Here is a 15465-nt window from a genome sequence, read left to right on the forward strand (position 1 = left end):
TGTAACTGGCTAAAGGAAACTGCACGGATAGTGTGTCACAATGAAACTAATTCGAACGTCATTATTGTAGCAGAGGCGAAATACCGAGGCAATACTGATCAGCCACAACATTATGACCACCGAGCTATTATCGATATAGGTGAGTTCAGGCGATAGCAGCGTCGCCTGGCGAGGAATGACTGTTAGTCAGACTCGGCGGAAGTAGTATCGGTGAGCGTACGTAGTATCCGTGTGAGTAATCGGGAAGGCGCGCGAGCTATCTCAGTTTGACCGAGGGCAGAGCACTTCGGACAACGGATGGCTTGTCGGGTGTTCGAGTGTTAGAGGAGTGCTGCGGTGAGTCTCTTCAACAAGTGGCGAAACCGAGGTAAAACGACGTGCAGATGTCGCGGGGTTGGCCGGTAGCCCTCACTACAGGAGTTGGACGTCTTAGGCTGGGCACACTGGTAAAAAAGGACAGGCGGCGAACCGTGGTGGAACTAACATCAGACTTTAACGCTATGCAGAGTACAAGTGTGTTTGAACACTCCTAACGGTGGGAGTCCGCAGCCGATGACCTATGCACGTGCCAATGTTAACACCACGAAATCGGCAACTGCGACGGGAATGGTCACGTGACCATCGGCACTGGACGTTGGCGCAGTGGGAGAGCGTTGCACGGTGTGATGAATCCCAATACCTTCTTCATCATGCCGATGGGAGGGTGCGAATCCGTCGTCTTCCGGCGGAATAGCTCCTTGACACCAGTACTGAAAGACAGAGACAAGCTCCGTTATGCTCTACGGAACATTCGTGTGGGCGTCCAGGATCCCAGTGGTGCTCGTACAAGGCACCATGACGGCCAAGGAGTACCGTACACTGTTTACAGACCGTGTTTCCCGACGGCAGTGGCATTTTGCAACAAGATTATGCGTCATGTCACAAGGCCAGGAGCGTGATGGAGTAGTTCGAGGAACACAGTGGCGAGTTTCAATTAATGTGCTGGCCCCAGCTCATCAGATCTGAACCCGATCGAGCACATCTGGGACGCGCAGTTAGAGTGTTACATAATATTTCTTTAAAAATAGAACTGACCCGCCAGTGGCATCACGTTACTAGACTGCCCTCTGCAGGACTCCGTATTCACTAAAGACGGGATACAGAACGCCGCTAGCAACGTAGCACGTGGACGCCATGTCGACAGCGTTTAAAGTTGCTACGTCGCTGTCATATTGCTTTCGGTTCGGCAGCGTCTGTTGTACACCCCAGACGTCTTCGGTCGGGTTCAGATCTGGCGAATTGGGAGGACAGTACATCAACCACTGTGTTCCTCGAACCACTCCATCACACTCAACATCAGAACTCACCACTCCCCTCCCTGGAATCAGGTGACCTGTGTGTGAAGACGTGGTGCCGGCTCCCTCCGGCGACTTACCAACGCCTCGATCTGGGAACTAAACTACTCTAGTAAGAAGATTACATTATTGTCCTGTAATTCCGTTTAATAATGAAAAGAACTGAAATTCTTCCAATCCATATGTGGCATACAGCAAACCAGTGCTTAACAGTATTGGTTAAAAACAGTCTTGGTTGCAATTTTAGTTTTTTTATTTATCAACGACGCGGTCCGCTTACTTAGGCATCTTCAGGTTATCTTTTCTAGATGGACGCGAGAGGCACCAAGATCTGCATAACAATGAAAAGAATAATTCTTACACTGCTTCATTCTACTCCTCGCTGAATGTAGTCGGACGTCTATAATTTAGAATAGATACCAATAACGTCCTAAATAATAAGGAAAAGACACCATGCGGCGCCAGTCTGATATTTATCAAACTTTGTGAAGAAGTTTATCACATTACGGGCGTTACATGACTAAGCTTATATTCCATTTGTAACTGATGATCATCATCAGTACCAGAATGTGGTAAGACCCCCATGGGCGCCAACACACTCTTGTGTCCAATATGGCAAGGATGCAAACAGTCAGCCAATGTCATCTCGACGAATTTCCAGCTGTTTCTAAAAGACATTTTATTTCAGTTCGTGAAAATTGCTGGCTCTTGACTGGTATGACAATATAAAGCTTGCCATCGTATTCCATACACGCTCTACGGGTGTCAGATCGGGGGACTGAACAGGACAGTCAAGTGTCTGTGCATGTCCTCAGGACATCCGCGTTGTGTGAACTGCAGTGCGTGCTCTTGCATTTTGCGCTGGAATATGACACTTGTCATCTTCGTCAAAGAATTTCCTGCCACATACTGGTAAGCGTTCAGACTCCCTTCAAGAATTACCAAAGCAGTTCTGTTGCCACATCCAATAACTCCCTACACGATAGATGGAGAGGTATGTATCTCAAGAGTCGCTCTTTCCTGTGACCTTCCGGCCAGGTCGTCTACGGACACACCGGCGTTGATGTGACCATCAAAAGCAGAAGAGAGACTCGTTGCTCAACACCACGGAATGGCACTAATGTCCCAGTTGACTATGAATCTGCACCACGAACGCCTCTGTCGTCTGCTGTGTTATGTCAGCGGCGAACAATGCCTGGCAACTCGATTTCTCAATACAGCTTGGGTAATCTGTTTTCAAGAGTTTGTGATGACAAGCTGTCTGTAATCTCTGCCCTGATTTCAGCTATTGTCATCCATATGTTGCCGCGCGGGATTAGCCGAGCGGTCTTAGGCGCTGCAGTCATGGACTGTGCGGCTGGTCCCGGCGGAGGTTCGAGTCCTCCCTCGGGCATGGGTGTGTGTGTGTGTCCTTAGGATAATTTAGGTTAAGTAGTGTCTAAGCTTAGCGAGTGATGACCTTAGCAGTTAAGTCCCATAAGATTTCACACACATTTGAACATTTTGAACATCCATCTGTTCCTCAGTGCAAATTGAATAATTCTGCATTCTCATCATGTAGTCCTGCTGGTATGATTTGTAAATTAGCAAATTTGTGCTATCGGCTTACGGGACCAAACTGCTGAAGTCATCGGTTGCTAAGCTTACACAGTACTTAATATAACTTAAACTAAGGACAACACATACACCCATGCCCGAGGGAGTAGTCGAACCTCCGGCGGGGGCAGCCGCGCGAACCATGACAGAGCGCCCTAGACCGCACGGCTACCCAGCGCGGCGAAGTATCTGTACTTACTCTTCGTGCCAAACTGTTTTTTATCGTCCATTTCATCACAACCCATTATGCAGTAATCGCATTAGTGCCAGCTGTCGTGTTTAATGCCCTCATTGAACAGCAACCGTTTTTCCAAATGGCTCTGAGCACCGAGGCGTACGATAAACCACAGTACAATAGATTGTCGACAGTTGACTAATGAAAACTTACCCTTTATTTACTCTTGATTCTGAGCTGTTGCCTTTTATAAATGAGAGGACATTGAAAGTATTTGGACGATGCAGAAGCACACGGGATGCCATGGGAGTAAAAGTACGCCACCGTGCTCAGAACCATTTTGCAGAAGGATGCCTGAGCGAAGTCCACGGACTGGACAGCACTTTGTATTGCCACACAGCGGCATCCAAAGCATTGTGGACGAACACAGATAGGATCTTCTGTGGCAAAAGTCCCCTGCAGCATAACATTTTACAGCCCGGGAGAGTAGGAAGAGGAGGAACTTTCTAGCATACGGCGCTATTGTGCACAAAAACGTCAAACTGCGTTTTTCTCTAAAGCACCGGACACCACCCCAACTTCTGGGCCTTCGAAGGCGTGAGAAGCCATTGGACATGCTGACTTCACAAAAACCAAATGTTTACGTGATTAAGACCCATAGGGATTGGCTAACATAAGTAAACAAGAGTTATCCAGAGAGGCTCTGTCGTGCCGACAAGGGCGACGTCTTTGGTCAGAGAGAGAGACAGAGAGAAAGTGAGACGACATTTTTCTGTGTAAAATGGCGGAACGCATATTACTGGTTAATGGAATAGACCATAGCCAAGGGAAGGGATTAGGATGTTCTAAGGAGCAATTTTATCGGTTGGTGCTTGGAAGATCTGAAGCCCAACCAGGATGAATACAGTAAGAGAGACAAAATGCGGCAATGCGAGGCTTCGTTTTAGAAAACGTGAGATCAGAAATCACTTCAACTTATTCATCTTGTTCGTCAGATTGCGCTGAGAGTCGCTGATGGTCTGCCGCCACTAGAGCTGATATATCAAGGGACTCCTGCACAAATGTGAAGCTTTTCCGCACTTCGCTGTTGGTGAAGGTCATTGTTGCTGTCAATGAATGATTCTGCAGCGAGTTCAGCCCCCACCTATGACACTATGGTGAGATCCAATCGCAACCGTGAGATGATGCGTAGAGGAATTATAGTCATTACATAACAATTCGATCACTTCAAGATTCACTTAGCAGTCTTGTTTTTTGATTCAGTGAACAGTCTGCTTTCACTTCCGACCAGAGGTGCGAAGTACCATCAGCCTTTCAATTAACTCCATGACGATCACTGAAGACTTCACGATTCCAATTAATTCACTTGTGCAATTACTCACATCCTTTCCCCTGACCTCATGGTTGGATGTGCCGAATTCTTATTATATTAATACTGCCATTGTTTATCAATCGTTTATGTATAAATTTATCAAAATAAACCGAAGTAATTGTTATTCTTGTTTCGTTTAGTAGTTAAAGGTATCCTACTTCATTATTTTTGAGTGTGATTAATTAATGTGTGTCAGATACAGAGATACAGAGCCCACTTTCACATTTCTTACATAAATTTGCAACCCCCCCCCCCCCCCCCCCCCGCCCCCAACAAGTGTCCACTTGCACCGCGTACCTCACGCAAATAATTCGACCTTTCTCAAAGCTCGAAAGATCACGATAAACTGAATGTGCTTTTCTTCTGAGAATGCTGCGTTCTGGTAACGTTAACTACACCTAGTACCGATAGTATATTCATAACATTCTTCGGAACGGCTTTTTCCTGTACTGAGAAAAAGCTAGGATAACGATGAAATTTTAATCAACATTTCCCACAGGCACGGAAATACTGGAGTATTATTTTGGTGCCGTTATCGTATAACACTACTCATTCCCATCGTTGAAATTACAACTTTTTGTGCTCGTTTTGCTACAACCAAACTGTCTCGAAAGTTCTGAGAGTATTTCTCACAGATGTTCCATGTAACAAATGTGGAAGCAGCTTTTCAGTATCAGATGGAGCACACGTTCATACGGGGAGGTGACTGACGTACATATCTTCCAGTTGAATGAGTTTTCTCCCGTAACAGGGTCAAGAATCTCGAGAAACGGTTGGCTGCTAGCAAGTAGCCACTGGGTCACCCAGCACCGCCGTGAATCGAGACAACGGCCACAATTCGAGATAACTGCAGACGTACGGCTGCCGCCGATGGCGCCGGAGGAAGATAATCTCGTGCCATCTGCGTGTTGCTGCTACCGAAGATGAACGCAGCCATTGTCTTAAGCAGTGAGTCCGCAGACGTGTACCAGCGAGCCCGCAGCAAACAAAAAAACTACGTGCAGAGTCGAACAACGGAACACGGCGGCGGAAATGTACGAGGTCCGGGCCAACAACGGCGGCGCTCCGACAGCCAACAAGGGGCAGGCCCGGCGGGGAGATGCTTATCGCCAGCGATTCCCCGCCCGCCGCGGAAATTAACTGGGAGCCGGCCGGCGCCGTGTTGTACGTACTCGTCGGCCAGAAGTGGGGCGGGCTGTGCAGGAGACGGCACGGTGAGCCGGCCGGGGCACGGCCCGCTTCCGCAAATCTGGCAGACGTTTCTCCCAACGAAATCCTGCGCTCCGGTTCATTACGCTGTGTTCCAGCAGCACTCTTACGCCTTCTGGTGCTGAGTGTGCTCTCGGCGTGCGGCGTATCGCGCCTCATTTCATTCCCGGAAGTGCAGGACATTACTGTCATTTCCCCGCCACTAGAAATTGTCCACACATCGGATGGGGATTCCCTCCTTCACGATCTTATTCGTCAACATCAGTTGATTCCTGGAAGGCGTGTGCGTGAGACGAGGAGAACGAGTTTCTCTGTTAATCTTTGTCAAAATATTGGGAACAGCATCGATCGCAATGAGCTAGTAATAAAATATTATTCGGAACAGTCTTAATCCCATAAAACACGATTTTATACGTAAGTGCTGACAGGTTTTGACCCGATGCGTATCATCTTCGGAACATACAAGGACGACTTAACAACCAACGCAGATATGAAGACCGCACGCAGTCGAGCCGAATGCAGAATGGTAGCGGCGTAGCATCTCTGACCGCTCTCGATAAGTCGTCCAAGTCGCTAGTAACCAGCGGGGCCCAACAACCAATCCTTGGTTTACACAAAGTCCCACAGAGGGCAGACTAATAACATGATGCTGTTCTACATCTACATGGTTACTCTGCAACTCACAACTAAGTGCCTGGCAGAGGGTTCATCGAGCCATTTTCATACTACTTCTCTACCATTCCAATCTCGAATAGCGCGTGGCAAAAAGGAACACCTAAATCTTTCCGTTTCAGCTCTGATTTCTCTTATTTTATTATGATGATCATTTCTCCCTACGTAGGTGAGTGTCAACGAAATATTTACGGATTCGGAAGAGAAAGTTGGTGATTGAAATTTGTTAAATAGATCTCGCAGTTTGTTTCAGTGACTGCCACCCCAACTCGCGTATCATATCAGTGACACTCTCACCCCTATTGCGCGATAGCATGAAACGAGCTGCCCTTCTTTGCACATCTTTGGTGGGTCAATTATATTTTAACGTAATGTTATGAAAAATTCAGAACATATAAATTGTTACTTAAATATAACTTGCGATGATACCCAGCTTAGTATTAAGATTTATATTCATACTGTATGACATTTATCGTTCACGTGGTTTCCCATTGGCTAAGGATGTCTACGGTGACAGGCAAGTGTTGGGCTTCTACTGTTTAACTCCATGAGAGCACCACATGTCAGCAGTCGAATCAATGGGTCGTGTCCACATTTCCTGGTCAGTGCTATCGTCTCCACACGACATCACTGGGTATAGGATCGTAGAAATTATGTTTAACAGAATGTTGATGACATTACCTGTTACCCTCTAATCTGTTACTACTTAGAAATAAAACTGTAATATTTTATTACGAGTTTCTTCACCCTGAAATACTGAAAGGCAAGGACTGACGTTGTCCACAGTATCATTCACCGAAGATGGACAAAAATTATATTCATCTTACCACTGTTCCTAAGTATCGTTTCCATCGCATTTGATAACCCGCTACTGCACATCTAACAGCTTCGTAACACGACGTTACGCTAATGCCACCAAAAGGAGTGAAAGACAGCTAGTAAACTTTTTTCTCCATCTATAAGTAATACTAATGTTGCTATTAGTCCGACTAACAACTTCGCGAAGCACCGTCGGTCAAATAGTTAAGTCATATTGTGTTAAGACATCGAAATGTATACATCCGTCATTCGCCCTGCTGGCGCGATCGACTCCTTGTGCCTGCAAACATCGTTAGCGCATGGCGCACATTGAAGTTCGCTACGGATATACGCAGTAAGGGTGTTGATATACATCGATATAACGATATATCGAAATGTTTTCTAAATATCGACGTGTGTCAGCGACATTTTCTGCCACTATATATGGATATCGAAATGGCAATATCAAGGGCCTACTTACAACAACCAGCCACAATTAATACTGCTATTTATTTGGGTAAATAGCGCCGTCACCGGTTTCGAACTGGCAAGTTCATCATCAGACGGCTGTTGACATGATTTTCAAGATACACTTTACATTATCGTCCGTTTTCAATTTTTATTATTCCACTATGGCGAAGTATTTTTGGTGTGTTGTTGCCGTCGAAAATTCCGCGCAACAACACACCAAAAATACTTCGCCATAGTGGAATAATAAAAATTGAAAACGGACGATAATGTAAAGTGTATCTTGAAAATCATGTCAACAGCCGTCTGATGATGAACTTGCCAGTTCGAAACCGGTAACGGAGCTATTTACCTAAAGAAATAGAAATAGTAATAGTGGCTGGTTGCTGTTTTCTTCTTTGTAAGAATTAACCTACATTAATTGTACACAGCCACGGTCTCACCATGTCAGTTTTATACAAAATAGAAACTGTAACGTTTAACTTCACCACGCAATTTTACGCTACCACTACCATGTCGCTGGCGTTGGCAGCGATGAGAAAAACTTGGAAGTGTTCCGGACAAAACCGATACGTGACGAAACCGAACGACGGACGCCTTTTATTGTGCCACTCACATGCACTTACTATTGTTAGCAAAGCTATCGCCAAGTGTGAACGTGCATCGTTTTCCTTTCAATGCTTGCTCTAACGGGGATAGGCAAGCTGCTAGCTTGTTGATGTACAGAATATTTAATAATAAATCACGGTCGTTGGTTGACGTCTCGGGACACGAGTTCGTGTCCTCGATTTGTTCCTCAAGCCACCCTCTACAATTGATTGCAGTTTCTGGGACACCATGTACGCCGTCAGTACAAAGTATGCAGAAGTTCACGGCTGATTTATTTTTCGCAAGCAGTTAAGAGGTTAAGAGACTATAGTTGCTGCCAGTGCGAACGTAGGACTGCCGGCCTGGAGCTTACATGGTGCACAACTTCTAATTTCATCAGTGCTCTACTGCTTTCACTCATCATATCAAAACTTCGGCCGGCCAGGGTGACCGAGCGGTTCTAGGCGCTACAGTCTGGAACCGCGCGCCCGCGATGGTCGCAGGTTCGAATCCTGCCTCGGACATGGATGTGTGTGATGTCTTTATATTAGTTAGGTTTAAGTAGTTCTAAGTTCTAGGGGACTGATGACCTCAGAAGTTTAGTCCCATAGTCCTCAGAGCCATTTGAACCATTTGAAAACTTCGACTATGCGTTCCTTTATGTTTAGCGTAAAAAACCACAAAAATACTCTGTAGTTCATGTTAGTAGTTACGGAAGTAACGAAGACAAACGTTTAAAGTCCTACCTTGCTCAGAAGTATCTTTTGCATATCTTGGATCGATTACACCAGTCGTTCCTTGGTCAGCAGTTCCGTGTTTATTGGCTTCGTATGTTGGTTGGTCCAAAACAACGCAGAATCATCGGCGAGCCACGTGCTTTTTTCCATTCGAAAGTATACTTAAAATACCAGTTTCGTTGTTGATTAATTACCAGCTGTTGCTGTTGTGGCATATATAGCGTGCTATTATATTCTGCATGTTATTATTTCGTTTCCTTTGTATGTGTCAGTATATTACTGGTAAAACGTAAGCAGGTCGTAATACACGTGGGTGAGGAAGAGGAAGGTGGCACCGCAGTCTCGTATATAGATTCGTTATGGTATCATTATTATTTTTGTTTCAGATAAGTATAGTTGTAAAAGTTTTACAAAAGTTTAAAATCTGAGAAATTTTTGAAATTACGACACGCTCATTTTTCTCGCGAAGACACTGGGCGAAAAACTTTCTAAAATCTTCTTTTGCTGTTTTATTGTTTACTATTAACATTATATCTGAAAAACATGTTATGTAAACTTGAAACACATTTGACATTGATTCTCTACAGCATAACGTAAAGAAATGGCTCTGAGCACTATGGGACTCAACGTCTGAGGTCATCAGTCCCCTAGAACTTAGAACTACTTAAACCTAACTAACCTAAGGACATCACACACATCCATGCCCGAGGCAGGATTCGAACCTGCGACCGTAGGGGTCTCGCGGTTCCGGACTGTAGCGCCTAGAACAGCACGGCCACTCCGGCCGGCAGCATAACGTAAGTTGCGTATTATTCCTACATTTGCACTGTAGATTTACATATAAGCATTGTCTCTCATCTCCTATTATAAAAACAAAAATATCTAAACGCCAATCATATTGCGTATTAACATTTGGAATTTTCAGATGACCTGATAATGACCTAATATAAAGTGCGGTTCGTGAGAAAATAACAAAGCTCCAAAATAACCAATTGGAGAGGCTTTTCATTAGTTCATTAATTAAGTGGATGTTACTGAAGTAGACGTCCATGCATAAATCATCTAACTGGTTCTATGTTGAATGTTTGTCTGCTAATAGCGTCTTGTAGCATACTGACACTGCTGATTGATCGAATAACCTTTGTTTCCCGTTCTCTGTATTATATACCACTGATGATGGGTCATAAACGGTAGCGGTTTGGTAAATAAAGTATAACCGTTAAAGCTGGTTAAGGTGTATCAACAAAGCGTTATTTTTAAAAAATCAGTTTTTTGTCTTAAACGACTTACGGGATCCATGAAAATTATAAATGTGGATACCCGGACGGAGAACTGAAACCCTTTCGTCCAAACACGAACCCATTGTGATAGTTACTGCTACACATCGTTCGGCACCGACTTGTTTAGCCATAACTTACCTGTAGCGGTGTTTGTGCGGCAGCTTGCACGCAAAAACCCACAGTTTCTATCATTGCAACGAAAGAAGGTAAATGTGTGTGTGTGTGTGTGTGTGTGTGTGTGTGTGTGTGTGTGTGTGTGTGTGTGTATGTGTGTCTGCCTGGAGCCGGCCGAAGTGGCCGTGCGGTTAAAGGCGCTGCAGTCTGGAACCGCAAGACCGGTACGGTCGCAGGTTCGAATCCTGCCTCGGGCATGGATAAACGTGATGTCCTTAGGTTAGTTAGGTTTAACTAGTTCTAAGTTCTAGGGGACTAATGACCTCAGCAGTTGAGTCCCATAGTGCTCAGAGCCATTTGAACCATTTTGTCTGCCTGGGCGGGTGGAAGGGAGGGGAAATGGAGGGCGTGCAGTAGGCGCAGGCAGTTATGAAAACGCCTTCGTGTCGTCTAACCTGCGATCGCGGGAAGCCTCTGACGAACACCTCAGGCCTGAACACCACACTTCTCTTTATTATGACCCTTACAGAACCGAACAGCTGAACGAAACTGCACCAACAACTCTCGGCTGTCGTAAAATGACATTACACAAGAGCATTGTGATCGAGTGTTCTACTCTGATGGATGATGAAACATAAAAGGAAACTGTGGCATATCACGAAGAAACGAATTTGACAACTACTTCCGAACATGTAGGTGTTCGAACACCAATCTTTTTCAGAGTACGGTATCTGTTCCTCAACACACTGAACTCGTAGCTCCGAGAAGCACTTAGTTCGCGCTGACCTCACTAACTGCCGGATGACACAAGAGGTACGAATTGCATAGTCGTGGCACAAATTAGGGGCCGGTACAATGCAGGCAAACTGTCTCCTTCTTCGTCTAAAGTAGAATATTTATTAATATACGAAAAGATTTTTCCCAGTCAGTCCGTTTGATTACAAGGCAATGTATACCGCTGTGTAATTCTGCTCATGATTGAAAACCATCCTATTTCAGCTTATGCTCTGTGACAAAGGCAGAGCCAAAGTTTCAGAGGATCCACCGTGAGTTGGTCACTGTCAGGTATTCTGCACTGCCACAGTTCCTGGAGATACAACCAGGAGTGCATCGTAATGCCATAGCCAGGTTTATAGCACAAGAAGACATCACGGTCGAAAAGGAGTGCTGGCCACTGAACTTAATTCACGGACTAAATTATCTGGTTTCATACAAACCAATGGTTAGCTGTTAAGAGTGTCCAGTTGTTTAAGTGAATTCACGTAACTTTTTCAAGTTTAAGATAAATTTAACGAACGTATGCCCTAAAATGTACGAATATGTAAGATGAAGTTCAAATATTATCTTGCTGTATTTGTCAGTCCTGTTAACTTTTGATGGCTAAAAAGTATATATGTTAGAAGCCAACACAAATAAGTAATACCCCGTACATAAAAAAACTTTAGTCTCTATGTCGTTATCATTTTACCAAAGAATTAAACTATACAATAATAGCATATTTTTAAAGAACTCTTTCATACTGATTTTCATCTTTTAAATACAGATAATTTATACTCGTCCTTGGAACTGAATTTTGTTTAGCAATAAAACGTGGTACAGTTATTTGCTGTATACGTCTTCAGTGATCAACGATACATTTGATTGTTAAGCCTATTAGGAAACTACCAGCCATTTTGTTTAAATTATTTATTAATCGTTCAGTAGTTTTTGTAAATGATCATAGCGTAACAAGGAGTTACACTAAAAGAACCTTTAAGGACTACTACATATCCAAATAACTCAAAACAAAGCAGTTATACACAACACATTTAAATAAACAGCAGAGAGACAAACACAACAGTAATTTTTGTTATGGATTATTAAAGAAGTCTAAACCAATCGAGTGGAACGTATTTGGTTACTACACAAAGACAATTGCAATTAAAATAAAGGAGTAATATCTAGTAGATGTTAATTAGCAATGGAGACAAGTTGTCCTTAATAGCCGGCCGGAGTGGCCAAGCGGTTCCAGGCGCTACAGTCTGGAACCGCTGCGGTTGCAGGTTCGAATCCTGCCTCGGGCGTGGATGTGTGTGATGTCCTTAGGTTAGTTAGGTTTAATTAGTTCTAAGTTCTAGGGGACTGATGACCTCAGAAGTTAAGTCCCATAGTGCTCAGAGCCATTTGAACCATTTTTTGTCCTTAATATTCGTCACAGTTTGGAGTAAGAGAGTTTTATATCCACAAATAACAGACGTTTTGAGAAGAAACAATGTATTCTGACGTGCACTGCTTTATGAAAACTCATAAAACTCTTGTTTAAGGTAGCAGTGGAAATGAAACAGAACTTTTCATAGTAATAGGCAATAGATACGAATGTCTACAGAAAATCAGGGATACAAAAGCATCTGAGTATGCCTCAAAGAAACTTTAGATCCTTTAATATTAACTTGCAACCCGTTTTGAAACCAACACTGCAACGTTCGCTGTATGTAGGCCAGCACGACGACAGCATGAATGCCGCCCGCTGCTATCTGACTGAATTATCTTGTCAGCGTCGGGCTTTTAACGGCGTAATATGGGCTATGTCTGATTTCAGTGAAAAAGTAATAAAATTTTACGATAATAAATAAGAATTTACTCCAACACAGAGTGAAGAGGCGTGAAATTGAATAGCTGTATAATTTGGCGCATTGCTCAAGTATTTAGATTGAAAGTTGCTACCTAATCAATGCCGACACGTTTTCGTACTTATCGAGAATAACAGGCGTTCGATTTAACATTATTCCAGAGTAGTTCGCACGAAAATGACTACGCAGGGCAACTGATATCATGACTGAGCGGGAAAACCTGGCGGTGAGAATACCGAACCGGCATTTCGGGAGACTCGGGTACGACACTGGATCACCATGCCGGGCTTCCAGAGGTTTTCACGCGTGCCGAGCTAATGCTGCACAGCTTTCTTATGGAGGAGAAATTGCAATTCCGTCTACATCCGTAAACACGTTACACGAGGACGGACATGTACAACTCGTCTGCCTGTGCCGCCCAATACAATTTCTTTTTCGTTACAGTCATTACTGACTCTCTCATTACAGTTCATTCCGTGACCCATTTGTTTGCTTCTCTATCTCTCCTAGTAACTTCGAACATAAATCTCATCATTTCTCGCTGAGCAACACAAAGTTATCAACTTTCACATTAAAAGACCACATCTCACTGTCGTAAGTCAAAACTAGCATAGTCGTTGTAAAACGAAGAGAAGAAAAACTGAAAATTACCTGTACGAGACATGTTCTGCCAGTTAGTCGCAATTTGTATCTCGCCTCGAAACGTTGTTTATCATTTGATTTAACGAGATTCACGACAGCAACATATTTGTAGTTAATCATTCAAAAAAATATTTTTTAATTTATGAAGTGTGAAAAAGTTACAACGTAATAAGAATTCTTATTATCAGCTTAACCAGTTTGCTTTGAGTAAAGAAAAAGAGAAGTGACGATATTTTATCAGCTAAAAAAAGGAAAAAGAACAAGACGATATGTTGGAGCTAGTACTTGTCACCCTATGAAAATATCTCCTACTTAGAATTCTGAGAAAGATTCAAATATTAAACATTTAAATAAGGAAAACTTATATATCAATACTGAATATACAGGGAACTTGGTTGCATATTCAATTTAATAACATCTTTAAGTTGAGCAATATCTCAGACCCTGAGTGTAAAACACATCTCTGTTGCCGCTATAGCAACAATGTAAATAACAAATTAAGAACAGCTGTCCTACGTCGTCATGTAAACTTCTTCTTTCTCTGAATACTTACTAAGAAATCTTTTCCCACAATAATCTGTAATAAAAGAGTTTTACAAGGAAACGTACAAAATGCAATCTAAACTTGCGTTACTTTGGTACGTTCGAATTGGCGAAGAGCATCTCATTTTTCTCAGCTCACGTCTGGATACACCGTTAAGATCGATTAAGAGGTTTGTGCATTAGCTGCTGGATAATGTGGGCGTCCCTGAAAAGTCACATATTTCGACTTCATGGTCTAGTTTCCCGCCCTAAACGCGTCGGACATTTGAACCAAGGGCAGATATGGACTCTTAAGCGCTTTTATGTATGTATAACGTGTCTGAGAACAACGTTAATCGAGAGGACGACTTTTTTTTTTCTTTTTATTTTCTGCCTTTATCGGCTTAACGACGCGGTTGCCACAGGATTGGACATGCTGGAAATCGTGTTATAAGAACGTAACAAGTCACGCGTCAGGGTATTTGGATGTTTTATGTCCCACAACGGCACTATTCCTTGTGAAAGTTAAGAGTAGGAAAACGTTGCGCGATTAGTTCTTAAGTTTTATAGTCTACTATACTGGAGAGGGCCCACAGAACAACTTTCAGGTAAATCCTATCGGCATACTCTTTGTCACAATCACGCGCAAGTTTCCGCTTAGGCTTGACAGTGCAGTGCTTCGCATGGTCGTATCGTAAAATAAGAAATATATTTATTCGCTTCATGTACAGCGAAACTCGTTAAATATTGCTTGTAAGAAGTAAATGTTTCATTCTTTTTCAATTGGGGGGTTTGTCTTAACAACACTGTACGTACGATTTCAAAAACTTCATTTGCCTGCTTGGTTGGAGGTAGTTTATGATCTGATGTTATTAAATATGCAAATGAGAAACAAATAATGAAACTGATGAATCGAAAATAAAAGTCCACGGTAAACATTATATACTACACATCCATGAAAAAGTGAAGGTAAAGATGACGTCGAAAGACTGAATTTATGTTCAAGGAAGTAAAAGAAAAAGTAAACGAAAACTAAACACAGTGTATAGGTAGCCACCTTCTGAAAGCTTTTGCCACGATTGCAGGAAACGCAATAATGGATGAGGGAATTGGCAAGGATCAAGTACATTGCCATCCACGGCTCGCGTTCGGGAGCAACAAGTAGTAAATGATGACAGGTAACTAAACAGCTGGAATCTTCAGTTTTCTGGAAGTTGGTTATGTAGGTATAATATGCAGGCAGAATGTCAGCTGGGGAAATATACATCGTCGGAATGAGTTTGCCATGGATACCACGAGGCAGTGGAGTGTAAGTACACTAAAGCACAGCGATCATTTCCTTTAGTAAA

The 15465-nt window shown here is 43.2% G+C and overlaps 1 protein-coding gene across 1 annotated transcript in view; it reads right to left on the reverse strand.

Annotated features, from left to right (window-relative positions):
* The window catches only part of LOC124596588 (transcriptional regulator ovo), an 858575-nt gene that overhangs the window by 472220 nt on the left and 370890 nt on the right, over positions 1 to 15465 (reverse strand). The gene's annotated exons all lie outside the window — the stretch shown is intronic.

Source organism: Schistocerca americana, chromosome 2 (assembly GCF_021461395.2).
Source record: "Schistocerca americana isolate TAMUIC-IGC-003095 chromosome 2, iqSchAmer2.1, whole genome shotgun sequence".
NCBI lineage: Eukaryota > Metazoa > Arthropoda > Insecta > Orthoptera > Acrididae > Schistocerca > Schistocerca americana.